General features: G+C 46.0%; 1 protein-coding gene and 1 non-coding gene across 2 annotated transcripts in view; both read right to left on the reverse strand.

Moving 5' to 3' along the window:
* The window catches only part of PHF12 (PHD finger protein 12), a 122,531-nt gene that overhangs the window by 74,737 nt on the left and 30,092 nt on the right, over positions 1 to 17,702 (reverse strand). The gene's annotated exons all lie outside the window — the stretch shown is intronic.
* On the reverse strand, positions 13,757 to 13,947 carry LOC148474177 (U2 spliceosomal RNA). The gene has a single exon (XR_015872914.1). It is a non-coding gene; the product is annotated as a U2 spliceosomal RNA (small nuclear RNA).

A 17,702-nucleotide genomic window follows, 5' to 3' on the forward strand; every position in this document is an offset into this window, starting at 1 on the left:
CCAGGACATGTATTTAGGCGGGCATTCACAGTGCGCTCCGCTAGCGCTGAGAGCGCCATAGCGGTGGGGGGGGGGGGGGGGGGCAGAGCCTAAGTTTCTCTTCTGCTCCTTCCTCCCAGCAGCCTCAGCGCTTCCAAAAGGACGCTGGTGGCCATTTTACACGCACTACAGGGTGGAGAGAGAGAGCTGTGCAGGAGTCAGGCTAGTACTCTGTATCAGCACTTGCATTTTTTATTCTTGTTATCAGCTCTATTCGGTTAGCGCTGCAAGCATTATAGTTTATCTCCCTCTGTGCCCCTTTCAGGTCTCTGTGTGGTGTGATTGAAAAATCTGTTATTGCATTACTGTCCTTTTCTCTGTGTGTGTGGGTGTGGTGTCTGTAACAGACATGTCTACCAAGAGGTCTAAAGCTGCACAGAAGTCTTTTTCATGCAAGACTTGTGGTGAAAAATTCACACGGACAATCTAATGCTTCCTTACTGTGTGATAAATGTGTGTCTTTACCTCAAGATACTAATCTTGATGTCCAGCCTAGGTGGTCTGAACAATTGACTGCAGTTATATCAAATCTGTCATCAGAGCTGGAATCAGCTCGTAAGGAGGACAGGGAGAGGCTGAGACAAACAGCAGCTGAACCAGATTGGGCTCGCTCTCTGGCCAGATCTGTTGAGGGACTTACAAAAGCAATGTCCCAGGCCCCACCTGCTTCTTCTTCTCCTGCTCAAGTCCTTAGTAAGAGATTGATTCATAATCCCTTACACTGGGATGAGTCAGATGAGGAGTTACAGTACACTGAAGAGGGCGAGGTTCAGGAAAAGGAAACTTGCATTCCTGAAGACCCCGAACCTGCATCTCAGGGTGTGGATGCTTTAAATTTCAGCAGTACGCCAGGTGTTGCATGTAGAGGATTTAGAGGTTACTAAAAAACCATCTATTTTTGGTAAAAGATTTAAACCGTCTGTTACCTTTCCAGCATCAGAAGAGATGGATGAGATTCTTTTTTCCGCATGGAAACACCCAGACAAAAATTTTCAAATTTCTAAGAAATATCTGTCTTATTACCCTTTCCCACCTGACAGTAGGAGATTATGTGAAACTCCTCCAGCAGTGGACCAGTCAGTAGCCCGTCTTTCCAAGAAAACGGTGCTTCCGGTGCTGGCGCAGTTTCCCTAAAGGAAACCTCGGATAGGAAGATGGAACACACATTGAAATCCTTGTATACAGTTGCAGGGGTTTGGATGCGACCAGCACTAGTTAGTTGTTGAGTGAATAAGGCCATTGAAGCCTGGGCATTGCAGTTGGCTGAGGGGATTAAGACAGGTACGCAAACAAACGACTTAATTCAGTTAGCCGAACAGATCGCAGAGTCGGCTGCTTTCCTCGGAGAAGCGTCTAAGGACATTTGTAATCTATCCGCCAGATCTTCAGCATTAGCTATATCTGCTAGAAGGGCTCTGTGGCTGCGTCAATGGCAGGCAGATGCAGAGTCCAAGAGAGCAGTAGAGGCCCTTCCCTTTACTGGGGAGGTACTTTTCGGATCGGAATTAGAGAAGTGGATCTCACAAGCTACAGCTGGGAAATCCACTTACCTACCATCTGCAGCTCCTCCTCCTACTAGATGATCTTTGGCAGGTCCCTCCTTTCGTGCCTCTGGAAGATTTAGAGGGCGTTCCTGAGGAGGTCCGGCCTTCTCCAGAGGTTCCAGAGGCCGAGGTAGAGCTTCAGCATCAGCCGCCTCCAACACTCAGCAGGACAAGGCAGCTGCCAAGCCTGCCGCATGGCGTCCTTCCTTCTCATTTGGGGGATCCCAGGGTTGGGGCGCGCCTTTTACGTTTCAAGGACATTTGGATCCAGTCTTGCCAGGACGCCTGGGTCAGGGACATCATTATTCACGGCCTGAAATTGGACTTCAGGGCCCATCCTCCTCCTCGTTTTTTCAAAACCGGTTTATCTCTGTTTGTAGAAAAATGAGGAGAAATTCTAGGGGCAATACAAAAACTGTTATTGTCCCAGGTAATAGTGAATGTTCCAACCCATCAGAGAGTTCAAGGGTTTTATTCCAGCCTGTTTGTGGTGCCCAAGCTGGACGGTTCCATGAGACCCATACTCAATCTCAAGGATTTAAACCCTCATCTTCGAGTTTTCAAATTCAAGATGGAATCTCTCCAATCAGTTATAGCGGGTCTCGACAGGAACGAGTTTCTGGTGTCCTTAGACATAAAGGACGCTTATCTCCACATCCCCATCTGGCCCCCCCATCGGGCCTTTCTTCGTTTTGCGGTCCTAGAGTCGCATTTTCAATTCCAGGCCCTACCTTTCGGACTTTCGTCAGCTCCAAGAGTCGTCACAGAAGTTATGGTGGCAATGATGGCCCTACTGCATGGTCAGGGGGTAGTCATTGTTCCATACTTAGACGATCTATTGATAAAGGCCTCTTCGGAAGCTCGGCTGTTAAGGGACATTCGCTTAACTCAGAGCATCCTCCTGCAACACGGTTTGATACTAAATTTCAAAAAGTCCTCCCTGATCCCCACACAGCGTTTACTATTCCTGGGAATGATACTGGGCACAGTGCAGCAAAGAGTTTTCCTGCCTCAGGACAAAGCTGCCTCCATTCAGCATATGGTGCGCCTGGTCTTACAACATCGCCGAGTGTCTGTGCATCTCTGTATCCGCCTTCTGGGGAAGATGGTAGTGGCCTTCGAGGCGATTCAGTATGCAAGATTTCATGCCCGTCCTTTTCAACTGGATCTCCTCTCCCAGTGGTCAGGATCCCACCTTTTTCTCCATCAGAGTGTTCTCCTGGCGCCTCAGACTCGAACATCTCTCATTTGGTGGCTGAACCTTTCCCACCTGCTGGCGGGGAAAAGGTTTGCGGTGTGGGATTGGACCCTCCTCACCACGGACGCAAGTCTTGAGGGGCTGGGGAGCAGTGACTCTGGGAAAGCATTTTCAGGGGCACTGGACGCAGCAGGAAGCCAGATTGCCCATAAATATCCTAGAGTTGAGAGTGGTATTTTATGCTCTCCAGCTGGCACATCCGCTGCTGGAGGGGCAGGCAATCAGAGTCCAGTCGGACAACGCCACTGCAGTGGCGTATATATACAGGCAGGGCGGCACAAAAAGCAGAGCCGCCATGAGGGAAGTAACCAGGATTCTGCTTTGGGCAGAGGAATTCGCAGTAGCAATTTCTGCGATCTTCATCCCAGGAGTAGAAAACTGGGAGGCAGACTACCTCAGTCGGCAGGACGTTCATCCAGGGGAAAGGTCACTTAATCCTCAGGTGTTCCAGCAACTAGCTCTGAGGTGGGGCTGTCCTCAAGCCGACCTTATGGCGTCAAGGTTAAACCACCAACTACCAGTTTACTACTCCAGAACATGGGATCCACGGGCAGCTGCAGTGGACGCACTGACGGCTCCGTGGAAGTTTCATTACATTTACCTATTCCCTCCGTTTCCGCTCATTCCGCGCCTGCTTCAAAGAATCAAGCGGGAAGGGATCAAGGTGCTTCTGATAGCACCAGATTGGCCCAGACGAGCGTGGCACTCTCAGATACAGAATCTGTTAATAGACGAGCCGTGGCCTCTGCCTCTTCAGGACGACCTCCTTCGTCAGGGCCCATTTGTTTATCGCTACTTAAGGCGGCTTCGTTTGACGGCCTGGCTATTGAAAGGGCCGTCCTCAGAAAGAAGGGTATTCCGTCTAGTGTCATTCCCACAATGATTCGGGCTAGGAAAGAAGTCACTTCTCAACATTACTACCGCATATGGAAGACATATGTGGCTTGGTGTGAGAGACGTAATTCTCCTCCTCCAGTCTTTAATGTATCACGTCTCCTTTTTCTTCAGGCTGGTCTCACAGCAGGCCTTCGTCTGGGTTCATTAAAAGTACAGGTATCCGCGTTGTCCATTTTCTTTCAGAGGAAATTGGCTTTGCTTCCGGATATACAGACTTTTCTCCAGGGAGTTGTGAGGATTCAACCCCCCTTTGTGCCTCCCACAGCACCATGGGATTTGGATTTGGTGTTGGCCTTCTTCCAGTCTGATACTTTTGAGCCATTACAGAGAGTGGAGATAAAGTACTTAACCTGGAAGGTGGTTCTGTTGTTGGCTCTCGCTTCGGCAAGGCGTGTGTCAGAACTCAGTGCTCTATCCTGCCACCTCCTTATCTTATTTTCCATGAGGATAGGGCGGAGCTGCGTACTCAAAGGGCTTTTCTTCCCAAAGTGGTGACAGCATTTCATAGAAACCAGCCTATCGTGGTTCCGGTGTTTAAGGATGACTCTTCCAATTCAAAATCCTTGGATGTAGTCAGAGCACTCCGGATTTACGTTGACAGGACTGCCTCCCTCCGAAAATCAGATGCTTTGTTCATTCGGTTTGATGTGGCCCGTCCAGGATGGCCGGCCTCCAAACAGACCATTTCTAGATGGATTCGCTTCACTATTAGGCAAGCATACGTGGTGGCTTCCAAACAACCACCGGGTCCAATTATGGCGCATTCTTCTTGTTTTCAAGTATATGTGGTTTTCTTATGTATATGTGATTAATGTAGCTTTTCTGTCTCCTTACTTTCCAGCTCCCCTCGGGCACAGTTGTCTTTAGACTGACCTGGGGGGGTATAGAGGGGGAGGAGCTAGCTACCAGTAGTTTTTTATTTAAAGGTGCCAGCTCCCGGTAAACACACTCCTATACCCCATTGTACTGAGGCTCCAGTGTCCCCTGTGGAATTGGAGAAAGGGATTTATCGGTAAGTACCAAAATCCTATTTTTCTACTAACCCTACAGCTACTATTACAGTTACTGCTACACTCAGCCCAGATATCTCCACCAGAAACAATACATCATCTCCTTAAGCAAGAGCTGATCTAAGTTCCCCAAAGGTGCCAGGGCCAAAAACAAAACCATAATAGACTGATGCCTGGATAATTTTAAACGTAAGCTATGCAGTGTAGAGTTGTCAAAGAGAAGCCAGTCATTAAAGAGGAGCTCAGTAAGCTATGCACTGGGTACTGTGGTGGGAATTAAACTCTGTGCAAAGGAAGCAATGTGCCATGCCGGACAGTAACATCGCATCCCATGGCATCACAGTTTTCCCTCCCAACTATAAAAACATGAGTTGTCAGTCCTACCATGAATGGCAGATATGTGCACAGCTGGGCACAGCCCAATAGCACATTGTTTTGAATAGAACCTGCCCTTATCTATTTTCCAGGCGACCATGCATGGATAATTCTACATTACAGTCCCAAGCAAAAGTATTCCCAGAAACACAGTACTCCCAATGAAACAGAGCAAACCTTATGCCTGCAGCTCTAGATTGGCAAATTTGGTTTGAGGTCCCTTTTAACAAAATATGGGTGTAATTTAATTTAAAACGCAGGAATGGTGCTCCCAAGCCCGAGGAGCTATTCAATTAATTCCACAACGGCCACTATTTCCCGCTATGATGCCAGCGGTTAGCCAAGTTAAGCTGCAGCTCCTGGGCATGATGCAGACATCAGGTCGTGACTTGCCCCGAAGATCTACTTAACACATCCGCTAGATCCTCAGGAGGGTGAGAGCAAGAATCCGCAATAAGTGCAGCCTCGGTGCTAGTCGCAGGAAATTGAATAGCTCCCTATGGATATTATCCACCATTTAGAGAAAAGCAGACAATGATGCATGGTAGGGAAGCACCACCGTTCCACGCGCTCAGAAACAGTGTGGGGAAATTGGATTACCAAAGTAACAAATACTGATTCAAACACAGGGCCTGATTCAGACCCGCTTGTGAGCGCTGAGCACTCGCAAGTGGGTCGATGGTGCCCTAGCGCGCATGCGCACAACGGAGGGAGCTCCGTCTTGCGCATGCGCGAGACCCGAATAACGACGGGTTATCCGTCATTATGGGTCTCGCACTAAAGGGGGCGTGCTGTCGATGGTGATTGACAGCACGCCCCCTTTGGTGGGCGTGGCTGCCAGAAGGAGGCGTTCCCATGGGAGCGCCTACCGTCTGGGTCCGGCTCCACTGACATCACTAGTGATGTCAGTGGGAGTGATTTTGGCTCTGATAGAGCCAAAATCACTCCAGGGCTTGCGGTCACCGCAGGGTCTCGTAGCAAGCCCGATGGTCGCGATGGTCTTGACCATCGCAACCATCATCATGGACGCTCGCATAAGCTGTGGGTGGTAACCCACAGCTATGCGAGCGTCCAAAAGGCCGGACGGAAAAAAAAAAAACACACGTCCTGATTCAGAGCGGGCGCTCGTTCAGAGCGTCTGGCTCTGAATCAGGCCCACAGGCCATTGCAAATACTACTACTTATATAATATGTAAACATAAATCATAGTTTTCTTACAGAACATTTTGTTTCTGGCCAGTGCCCTGTAACGTAGCAACAAAATGTATAATTCCATTCTTATCCAATTTGTTTATCCCAAGAAAGCAATACAACACACCTATGGTTCTCATAGTTAACAGAGGTTTAGATTACTAGAATATAGAGCTAAAGTGTGCAGTTTGTTTTTGGGGTATTTGAAGTTTTATTTAAAAAACAAAACAAAAACTCATAAGCAAATAAGACCAACACAATGTGTACACCATTGACCAAGAAAATGGAACAGTAGGGTATTACTAAATAGATTACAAGTAAATTGACCATAGTACAATAGTAACACTTCCCATATTAGCAGGATATTACAAGCAAAAATGTAACCTGATGGAGAGGCAGACATGTTTTCCTGCAGAGATTTTCTATCTAAATCATGTGAAGAAATCTGCCATGCATCTCCTGGTATAGCAAAAGAAACCCAACAAACCATCCCAAAGGACATTTTCAAGTGTAGTACAGCATTTGTTTCTGCGAGGAGCAGCATTGTGAAATGCCAGAGTGTAAGAATTAATGAGAAAGGCAAACATAAGAAGAAAGAACGCATGGCAGGAGCCTGGAACATGTCTGGTTTGAAGGAGAGCTGGGAGAACAAAGCTTTCATACCACATTACATCAAAGCAGAGACAAGCATTTCCCAGCAGCAGGAACTAACTAGAAAGCTATCATCTTATGACTCTCAGACAGGCTCCGGCCCGCATATTACCGTATCTTCCAGGATGGTAATTATTCTTGCCAAAACAAATGGCTGGCATAATATGGACCTGATTAGAACATATCCTGTCCATAACTATATACTTCCAGTAATTACTCCTCTGAAATGGTTTCCTTCCCACCGCCCGCTAGCACAAACCCCCATATAAAATTTCACTTGCGCTTTTCTCATAAGCCAACACAGTAATCTGTTCAAAAGAGCAGTGTCCACAATTGAAATAAGACACCAGTAAACAAGGGGGGGGGGGAGAAATTAAATAGTTTTCTCACTCCAAGGGGCGTTTCAACTGATTTGATAATTATTGCACGTCGCACCCAAATGCAGTGTTTAGACGCATAGGGGACGATTGAAATGTTTTTTGGACGCCCGAGGGTGAAATTCAATTGTTGCTCCGTTTGGGCACCCGTGCCGTGTGTGCATGCCCAAAAGTATGGGTTTAGCCGCGTATTGCATCCAAATTGAATTGCTCCGTCGGGCGTCAATTAGTTTAGACGCCCTATAAAACAACTGAATCGCCCCCATAAAGCGGAAAAACCCCTGCAAACTAATTTGCACGTTGCCTAAAAGGCAGTTTGGGCCCCCAAAAGTTCGACTTTTTGTGTATTTGTGCTCCCCCAGGACACAAGCTGAAATAGTATGCCCCCGGTACTAGTGTCAATTAGCATAAACAATTAAATAGCTGCAGGGCACTTTAGGAGGAAGTTCGGGCACCCAATTGAAATCCCTCCAAAATCGTAGTTCGAGTGAATCAAAGCAGCAAATTACAGGTTCAAAGTTGCAGCCCTATCTTGGGACCATGTGTCATAGTGTCCCCCTTAAATACCTCTAGTATGCACGAAACCGCAACAGTCCACACTCCATAAAACAAAACCAGGTAAAAAAGGACTGCATCTAAAACAAAATTCCTAAATATACGGGGGTAGTTCAATAAAAAAGGTAACAAGGCATCTCACAAATGTATTCAACTCATACATATAATTAAAAGTATAGCATTGGTACAGATTATTTTTCCAGATAGTCACCATACTTGTCTAAGCATTTGTTTCAACAGTACACCAAGGCATCTACCCTGGCATAGCAGAAATCAGAGTCAAGCGCCTGAAGCCAGGAAATGTTAACTTGCTGAACTTCATTGTCAGTTGCGAACCGCCTTCCACTTAGGTGCTTCTTCATTGGTCCGAAGAGGTGGAAATCACTCAGTGCCAGGTCAGGGCTATAGGGAGGATGGTCCAATAGCTCCGAATGGTAGCGCCGTAATAACTCACGTTGGCTGAGTGTGGCCTGGCAGCAACCCTGGTCATTTTCAACAAACTGCACTCCGCAACGGCTCAATATGTCACAATAGCGGACAGCATTCACAGTATCTACAGTGTTCTCCCCAGACTGTTTTCTGCGGGCGCATCGCCTGGCAGAAACAGCCCACCACCCGGCACTACTCCTCTCTCTTTACGCATAGGGGCACTACTTCAGCCTGGGGGCACTTCATAAGGGGAAAACAAAACTACAGGGGGCAATGTATAAAGGGGATAACTACACGGGGCACTGCATAATGGGCACTTTTGACTGAGAGCCAGTGGGGGAGCAGCCTGAGAACTGTCGGCCTGGAATGGTAAGGGAGGGCAGTGTTCTCCCCAGGCTGCACCACCCGGCCCTTTGGGAGCCTGCAAGTGGGGACAGTATCTGGGAACTGTACAAAAAGGACCAGATCCAACAGACTTTGCAGCTTTTCATAAGCAGACAACTGGGCCTCTAATAAGAGGAGAATTAATATATAAAATGTTATTTTAAGTTTAAATCATTTTAAAGGTCAGGGTTTAAAACATTTTATTATTGCGAAGGCCCCATCCGGCTACTTCTTGATACCACCCGGCTGGAAAATTTTTCTGGGGGAGAACACTGATCTCCTTTTGTGAGGAAATCAACAAGTAGTACGCCTTTGTGGTCCCAAAACATGGTCGCCATGACCATCTTTGCTGATGGAGTTCTGAATTTCTTGAAGGTAGGGTTGATGTGTGTTCGATGTCATGGATGCTTGCTTAGTCTCCAGTATCACATGATGCAACCACGTTTCATCGCCTGTAACAACTGCGCTCCCTCCTCATGGTACCGCATCTCGTGCACGAGAGACAATGCCATCCTTTTGGTTTTGTGAACTTGTGAGTTGCTTCGGTACACATTTTTTCCTGTACCCCAGTTGCTCATGAACGATGTTGTGCACAGTACCTACTGAGATATTCAGTTCGTTAGCAATATCATTAACTCAAATGAGTCTGTCCTCCTGAATCAGACCTTAAATGTGGCACAAATTGTCATCTGTGGTGGACGTGCTTGGCCGGCTGGATCGCTGCTCATCTTTAACATCTATCCTGCTGTTATCAAAGGCAGTGCATTAAACTCAAACCTGTTTCCATGACATGACGTTATTCACCATACACCTCGAAAAGTTGGCAATGAATTTCAGCTGCTGAGGTGCCCTTTAGATACAGAAATCTGATCACACTGCGCACATCAAGGTTTGACCATGTTTCCTCCAGCCCCGCCATCTTACAACGGATGTCGGGCGCAATCAGCTGCCAAGCGCTACATTTCAACTCACAGCCCCTGGGGGATGAGAGCTGAAATGTGCGAAAAGTGACATGTTTGGGCGCCCAAACATCACTTTTTGCGATCGCGCCCAACACTTTGGTCGGGTCTAGCTGCTTTACGCGGCTAAACCTGACCTCTATGGGCGCGATCTCCTGTCCTTTAGACGGGAGATGCGGGCCGCGAAATCAATTGAATTCCGCCCTATGACTGACATGAGTCACAGTCTACTAGCTGTGAGGGGAAGCAGTGGTGTAACTGCTCTGGCCTGGTGGGAAATTAGAATGAAATAGAGAACATTACAGACATCAGAGGTCTTGTCACCTTCCTTAATGAACCACCCACATATAAACTTAGTCACCACAACATCAATATAAGCCCTAAACTCTAAATTTTACCTCAGTATAGGCTATAAATAGCAAAAAAAAAAAAAAAAAAAAAAAAAAAAAAGCATATGGAGGATCTAGCTTAGATTGTTATATTTTTTTTTACATTATGTTTGTTTTCTATAGTATATTGATTACTTTCCTGATATCTAGATCCCATAGACTGAACTAGATTGGTTATATTATATACAAGGGTAATTCATAAAGTAGTCAGTCTGCATGTTTTTAAAAACAGTACCTTTGTCTATTTCACACACAATTATCTCCTTCATTTAAAAACATTTATCATATCTGTTCACAAGCTCTTGAATCAGCTTGTTGTACTCAACTGACTCCAGTCCACTGAACCAGTTGATTTCAAGTTACACTTCCAAAACGTTTTCTGTCCAGGAACTCTTTGGGGCGAATTGCTTATCGCTCTCGTCTAAAGTGACCGTGAACTATTAAAATGTTTACACGCCGTGCAAACTACAATTGAATAGCTCCCAACACTTTAGATGGGAGTGCAGCCACCAAAAAACAATTGAATTCACCCTTGTAAGAGCAATTCACTCTATATCCTGCCAGTTTTGGTTGTACCACACTGTTAATCAACATGCATCTTAACCATGCCAGTTGATGCCGACTTTTGATAAAAGTGGCAAGCAAATATTTTATCAGAATTACCAGTATTCAAAGCTAGGCGAATTGATGATCAAAAATAGTTTTGGACATACACATATATCGCCCAGATAATTGCACTGTGTATGTATGCGACAAACGCGAAGATATTGATCGGTTCGGTGTGACTAATCAACCATCATGTCCGTCCGATACTTTGAAGTTACAATCCAGAAGTGTATGCACTGCCGCGGCCGACCAATGGACATTTCCCATACTCATTCACAGGGGAGGAGCGGGGAAATGTCAACAGTAAAAGCATCCCGACACCATGCATGTGTGTGGTTGCTTCTCAGCCAAGGGAGTGAGATCACTCACAATTTTGCCTAAGAACATCCATGAATAAAGAATGCTACCAAAACATCCTCCAAGAGCAACTTCTCCCAACCATCCAAGAACAGTTTGGTGACAAACAATGCCTTTTCCACCATAATGGAGCACCTTACCATAAGGCAAAAGTGATAACTAAATGGCTCAGAAAACAAAACATTTAAATTTTGAGCCCATGGCCAGGAAACTCCCCAGACCTTAATTCCATTGAGAACTTGTGGTCAATCCTCAAGAGGCGGGTGGACAAACAAAAACCCATTCTGACAAACTCCCAGCATTGATAAAGGCAAAAATGTTTTGAAAAAGATATATATGAATCCTGCGCTTACACAAAACAAAAGTGCTGCCTGATATTAATATGGTACCCACCACATAATATATACAATGAAAAAAAAAAATATACCAAGCGCTCCTTTTTCTGGGATATATGTATAGATATGAAGTTCAAGGTAAGTCTTTAGTGGGAGTTCTTTTTTTTCCTTTCAATATAATAATTCTTGTTCCAATGATTCCTCAAATGAAGGAAAAAAAGAATATATTGTTGGAATGGTGATAATTAGATATGTACTCAAATTTCTTACTCCTACTTACATGTAGGATTAGGTAATCCATCTTCACCCCAGGAGTAGGGGCTTCCTTTTCCTTCAATTTCCCTCAATATTGATGTGAATTTCACTAATGGATAATGGATCTCTTCACCAAATCATGAGACCCTCAAAGAAGAATATTATTGGGGAAAAAAACCATAGTGTAATACTGATAACATTTATTTGCACACTTGGTACATCCAAACAATAACCAAATGATAAAAATGGCAGCGTACAAGAGGGGGCCTTCCAACCAAGGCAAGGAAATATACAAAGGTGGTGATAAAATACCCAGGTTTGAGTCACCTCCTAATGGTACCTCTCAGTCTAGCAAGATAGCCCCACAGCAGCGGTCCCCTCAGTCACAGACACTTTGGGAAAGGCTTAGAGCCGAAACGCGTCTGTGTGACTGAGGGGACCACTGCTGTGGGTTGGAAAGTACAAAAAAAAAATGCACGATATGAACGATAACAGGATTTTGGTACTTACCGATAAATCCCTTTCTCCGATTCCATAGGGGACACTGGAGAGCATAGACAGTGGGGTATAGACGGTGCTGAGAGGGAGCTGGCACTTTAATTCTTTAAGAAGTGTGACTAGCTCCTCCCCCTCTATACCCCCTCCAAGCCTCAGTATTAGAAAACTGTGCCCGAGGGGAGCTGACAAAAAACAAAGGGAAGAGGAGGAGGCGAAGCATGCACACAAAACATAGGAAAAGGTTGAAAACAACCGTAACACAACCAGAGACAACAAATCATTGTCCAACAGACATAACATAAAAAGACCCCAACCCTCGCAGGAAGGAACAGCGCAGGGTGGGCGTCCAGTGTCCCCTATGGAATCGGAGTAAGGGATTTATCGGTAAGTACCAAAATCCTGTTTTCTCCTTCATCCACTAGGGGACACTGGAGAGCATAGACAGTGGGGACGTCCCAGAGCTCCCATTACGGGCGGGAAAGCGCTGAGAACCCTGCAAAACAGAACGGCCAAAGTGCTCTGCAGAGGCCGCAAACACTGCCAGTGTAGAAAAAAAATAAAAATAAAATAAATGGAATGTCGGCCAGACGCATATCCGCTCGGCAAAGTAATTACATGGAAAAACCCCGCGAGCAGACGCCCACGAGGAACCCACAGAGCGAATGCGTTGTAACAGAAGAAAACAAAGGCCCCTAGGTGAAGTCGTATACACCTGACAGATAGTCAGACGAATCCAGAGGGCCAGTGACTCTGTGGAAGCTGGCCAACCAGGACGAACAGCATCATATACAACAAAGAAAGCTTGCTTTGTATATAGCTGCAGTCCCTACCATATAAAAACAAAGAGCCCTAACAAAATTTAAGGATCCTGACTAAGAAAAATGTCGTGTAAGAAACGGTACCACAATAGCTTTGTTGATGTGGAAAGCCCGAAAACCCCCTATTGAAAGACAATCCAGTTTAGTACGGAGTTCCACTCTGTCCTCATGAAATATCAAGTATGGAGGACGACAGGATAGAGCACTCAGATCCGACACCCTCCTGGCTGATGCCAGTGTGAGAGAAAGTGTTACTTTCCATGAAGGTATTTGAACTGCAACTAAAAAATGTCGAATAGAGGAGACTGTAATAAAGAAAATACGAGATCCAAATGCCATGAGCCGCTAGAGGAAGAAAAGGGTGGATGCAACTGAATCACACCCTGTAGAAAGTCTGAACCTCCGGTATGCAAGATGCTGAAAAATAAACCTTCAACAAAACCAACCGCATACCGGCCGAGAAACTTGTTTGCAGAAAAAAATAAATTAAACAGAACTGTGGCTAGGTTGATTTCCGTAGGAGGAGCCCCTCCACATTCACACCGCTCAACATAAGTTTTACCATATCGGTGGTAATGCTTAGAATAACCTTCCCTCCTAGCTCTAATCATAGCAGGGCTTACCCTGGATGAGATTCCTGTACTTCTGAAAATGGCCCTTATAAAGAGCCATCCTATCAAACATAGCTGTTTTGGATAGACTATAGGAACCTGTAGTTCGAGAAATTCTCTCAGAGGTATAGGCCATGGAACCTCGATCTGCGGGAGCTGGAGGATGAAATACCAAGATCCGCTAGGTAAATCCGGAGATACCAAGGCCTTCACCCTTCTGATGGTGCACCGGTCCTGGAAGTAATGCAATACCAGGTCAATGCGTGGAGTGGACAGAGCAAGCTCTTCTTCCATCTCCCCGTTCTAAAAATCCATTTAATATATGGCCCCCAGATAGGGGGCATATCAGATATTAAACTGATAAGAACAGATACTACACTTGATCTTAGCCAAAAGGCCGAGAAGCGATTCCAAGGAAGAAGAGGAATGGAGAGAACAGAGAGGCAACTTGAACTGCCACGCTGTTGACAATGCCTCCATAGTCACTGCCTCCGGGTCTCTTGTCTTCGAGCAGTAGAAAGTCAGTTCATGAATTTGACTTGATATCATGAGGTCGACCTGAGGAAGACCCCACCCTAGGTGAAAAAAGACCTACGGGTGTAGAGCCCTGGATGCACGTTCTACCGGCTGAGGAAGTCTGTTCTTCAATTTGCTACACCTGGAATGAAAATTTACTAGATTGCCATTGCAAACTTTTCCACCCAAGTTAGAATCCGGCCAACTTCCTTTAAAATCGCCCTAACTATGCACTGTGATTACTGTACGCCACTGTCATGAAGTTGTACCCCGACTCCACAACAGCAGATCTGCTGTCTAAATAGTGTAAGAAACCGCCGGCTATTTAAATATGTTTCATCAGCAGACTCGCTCCAGTGATACACAGTGGCACTGGAAGTGCTGTTGAAACACCCCTTTACATCCTCTCAGACTTGCATCTGTGGTGAAAAGAGTCCCTTTCTCCACTCTGAATGTGTTTAGCTCCAATACCTCCAATAGGAATATCAAGTTCAACCCCCAGAGAAGGGTATCAGAGTTCTGGGACTTAACTTTACCTATAGGAGAAGGAAAAGATGGGATTCTGCTCAATGAGAGAGGAGGAGTAGTTGAAAAATCTGGCCTCTAATGCCTTGATCCTCTACTCCAGGAGTCAAGTGCAATCATGCACCAATATCAGACAATGTCGAAGGACCGTTCTCACCATGTCCGGAATGGAAGATGCTCTTTCCTTATGAAGGAACTCTCTCTGACATAAGGTGTCCATGATGCGTTGTTGCAGATGAGGCTAGGGAAATACAGCGATCATCCCTGAATATGAGATGGCTCTGAGTTACTGAGACATTTTGCAGTAATTGGACCCTGTAATGAGCCTTCAGCAGAAGATCGTCTAGGTAAGGGATAATCGTTAACTCCTGTATCTGAAGGAGAACAGTCATGACAGCCCTGACCTCTGTGGAAATGAGTTCTAGAAAACGAATCTCAGAATCGCCTGGTGAGGCGGCCATAAAGGCATGTGAAGAAGTCGTTGATATCCAGAGATCAACATTTGCCGTTCTCTAGTCCCGCATCAACGAAAGGGACTCTATGTAGAACTGGAAAATCCTTAGGAATATAGTGATATTCTACCAGTTCAGAGTAGGTCTGACCAAGCCCTAAGGCCTCGGAATCACGCAAAGATTAGAGTAAAAACTAGTCCGGTCTGATGGCTGGAACCTGGTTATCACACTTGTGGATAAAAGTTAGCATATAGTATGCTGTAAAAACAATACTCCTATTGTTGGAGACTTGGTAAAAGAGCAATGTAGAGGGTGAGACTAAAAAGTCAAGCTTGTATCCTCAAGTGATGAAATCCCAGACCTAATTGTCCGTACAAGACGCCGTCCATACAACACTGAAGTCCTAAAGAGTCACTCCCACTGTGGGGACCCCCAGGTAAAAGGAAAACTCATCCTGAACTACACTTAGTAATGGACTTAACCTCATGTAGAGTAGATGTTATAGAGACTCTACAGCGACCTCCGGAACCAGAGGCAGTCGATGGTCCCCTGAACAACTGGGAACATGAAAGGGCCGAAACAACGGTCCTGTATAAGGACTTCTAGGGAGAGGAATCGCAGACAGGATACGAGAGGAATTACCCCCTGTAGATTACCCTGACAGGGCGCAGTTCAAACTCCTCTCCAATGTTTTTAAAAGACATGACCAATGATCTACTGCAGTGGGATTCTCACATGCTGTACTGCTTTGCATGAAAGAGAGAAAGAGATATATATAAAACTGCCGGGACATCTGAAATTTGTCTATCCGGATGTTCCCTAGCTGACAGAAGCTAATCCAGCTGTATTGAAACTGGAAATGCCATAGCAAGTCTGTTACCTCCTTTTAAAAAGAAAACTGTGGGACAGGACTAGTGTCCCCCTTTTGTCATACCTGTCGGATTTAAGTATACAGAAGCTGGCATTCCCAGGCAGTCTCCAAGTACTAACCAGGCCTGACCCTGCTTAGCATCCAAGATCAGACTAGATCAGGCGTGTGGCTGTAGAAAATAATTCTCTTTTATAAAATATTTTCAGAATCCCATAGTGGAATTCAGTTTCCCGTCCTATATAACAGGCAATGTAATTACCTGCCTACCAGGGATGTCTCTAGACTCACTGCAAGGAAAAAAACATCCATGCATGGAAAAGTTTCCTATGTCGGGATGAAGAGACGCCTTAGCCTCATGATACATACAGACCCCACACACACATTAAAAAGGTCAACAGCAGAAAACTGGTATGCAGAGAGACAGATGCCCCAATAGCGCTGTTAGCAGTGCCAGAAATGCTAGGCATAGAAAACAGGTATCACAGATACTGAATGCTCTCCTAACCAGCCTAAAACTACATTTCCATTTAGGTTGCCAGCTTCACTACAGCAGCATTTATAGATATATACGTATAAAGACATCAGGCAGTTGTAATGGCCGCCAGCATCTTCCAGGGAGGTGCTGGGGCTGCTGAGGAGAAAAGCCAGGGCTCCGGAGCCAAGCTCCGCCCCCCTGCTATGGCGCTTAAATATACTATAAGCGCGCTATTTAGAGATGCCACTCAGTAAGTGGCAATCATCCTCTGATATTAATGAGCTTGTATGAGGCTCTTGCAGCGGGGAATCCGCTGCTTACATTAACGTTGTGTGCGCCACGTATTCAGCCACAGCCTGCCGTACTGCTGCTCTGTTATAGCAGCCTTGCTGTCTTGTACTAATAGCATGGCTACCCCGCTACCCGAGGAGCCAGGATACCTACAGCTGCTGTCTGCTGCTCCGTTAGTCTGAGCAGCCCTGTTGCTGTAATGGCCGCCTGTCTTACACCCATAACCTGGCTACCCCGCTACACGGGGAGCCAGGATACTCACAGCCGTTGCCTGCTGCTCCTTTAGTCGGAGCAGTAATATTAATAACCTGGCTACCCCACTACACGGGGAGAAAGGATACTTACAGCCGCTGTCTGCTGTGTTTAGCGCAGAGGGTGGCAGGGCCAGATATTATACCGCCTTTTATACTAATAACCTGGCTACCCCGCTACTCGGGGAGCCAGGGAATACTCACAGGAGCTGCGGTGCTGCCGGCGGCGGTAGTGACTGATAGGGGCCGGTATGCGCGCTGCACGCAGCGGCATGTGAAACCCCCTAAAGGAGACGGTCTCAGCAGTCGGGGACCCCAGGCCAAGTGCGTGCACTTACGAGCGGGTCCCCCGGCAGCTCCATGGTCGCAGACAGGCAGTGCAGCATCTGCCTGTCTGTCCTCAATGAATTCTATCTTCAGCACAAAAGTGCTATCTAACTATATTACAAACCCCTGAGGAGGAGTGTGAAACACATCAGCTCCCCTCCGGCACAAACTAATACAGAGGCTTGGAGGGGGTATAGAGAGGGAGGAGCTAGTCACACTTCTTAAAGAATTAAAGTGCCAGCTCCCTCTCAGCACCGTCTATACCCCACTGTCTATGCTCTCCAGTGTCCCCTAATGGATGAAGGAGAAATGATTGATATCGTTCATATCATGCATTTTTATCGTACCGTGTGTACACACCATAACTTACAAAATATTGACAAACCCTAACATAGAAAGTTTAACTAAGCATTTATGAGCTGCTATAGAAGAAAAATTGCAGCAGCTAAAATACTC

The sequence above is a fragment of the Taudactylus pleione genome, unplaced genomic scaffold (assembly GCF_031769625.1).
Source record: "Taudactylus pleione unplaced genomic scaffold, aTauple2 ptg000886l, whole genome shotgun sequence".
NCBI lineage: Eukaryota > Metazoa > Chordata > Amphibia > Anura > Myobatrachidae > Taudactylus > Taudactylus pleione.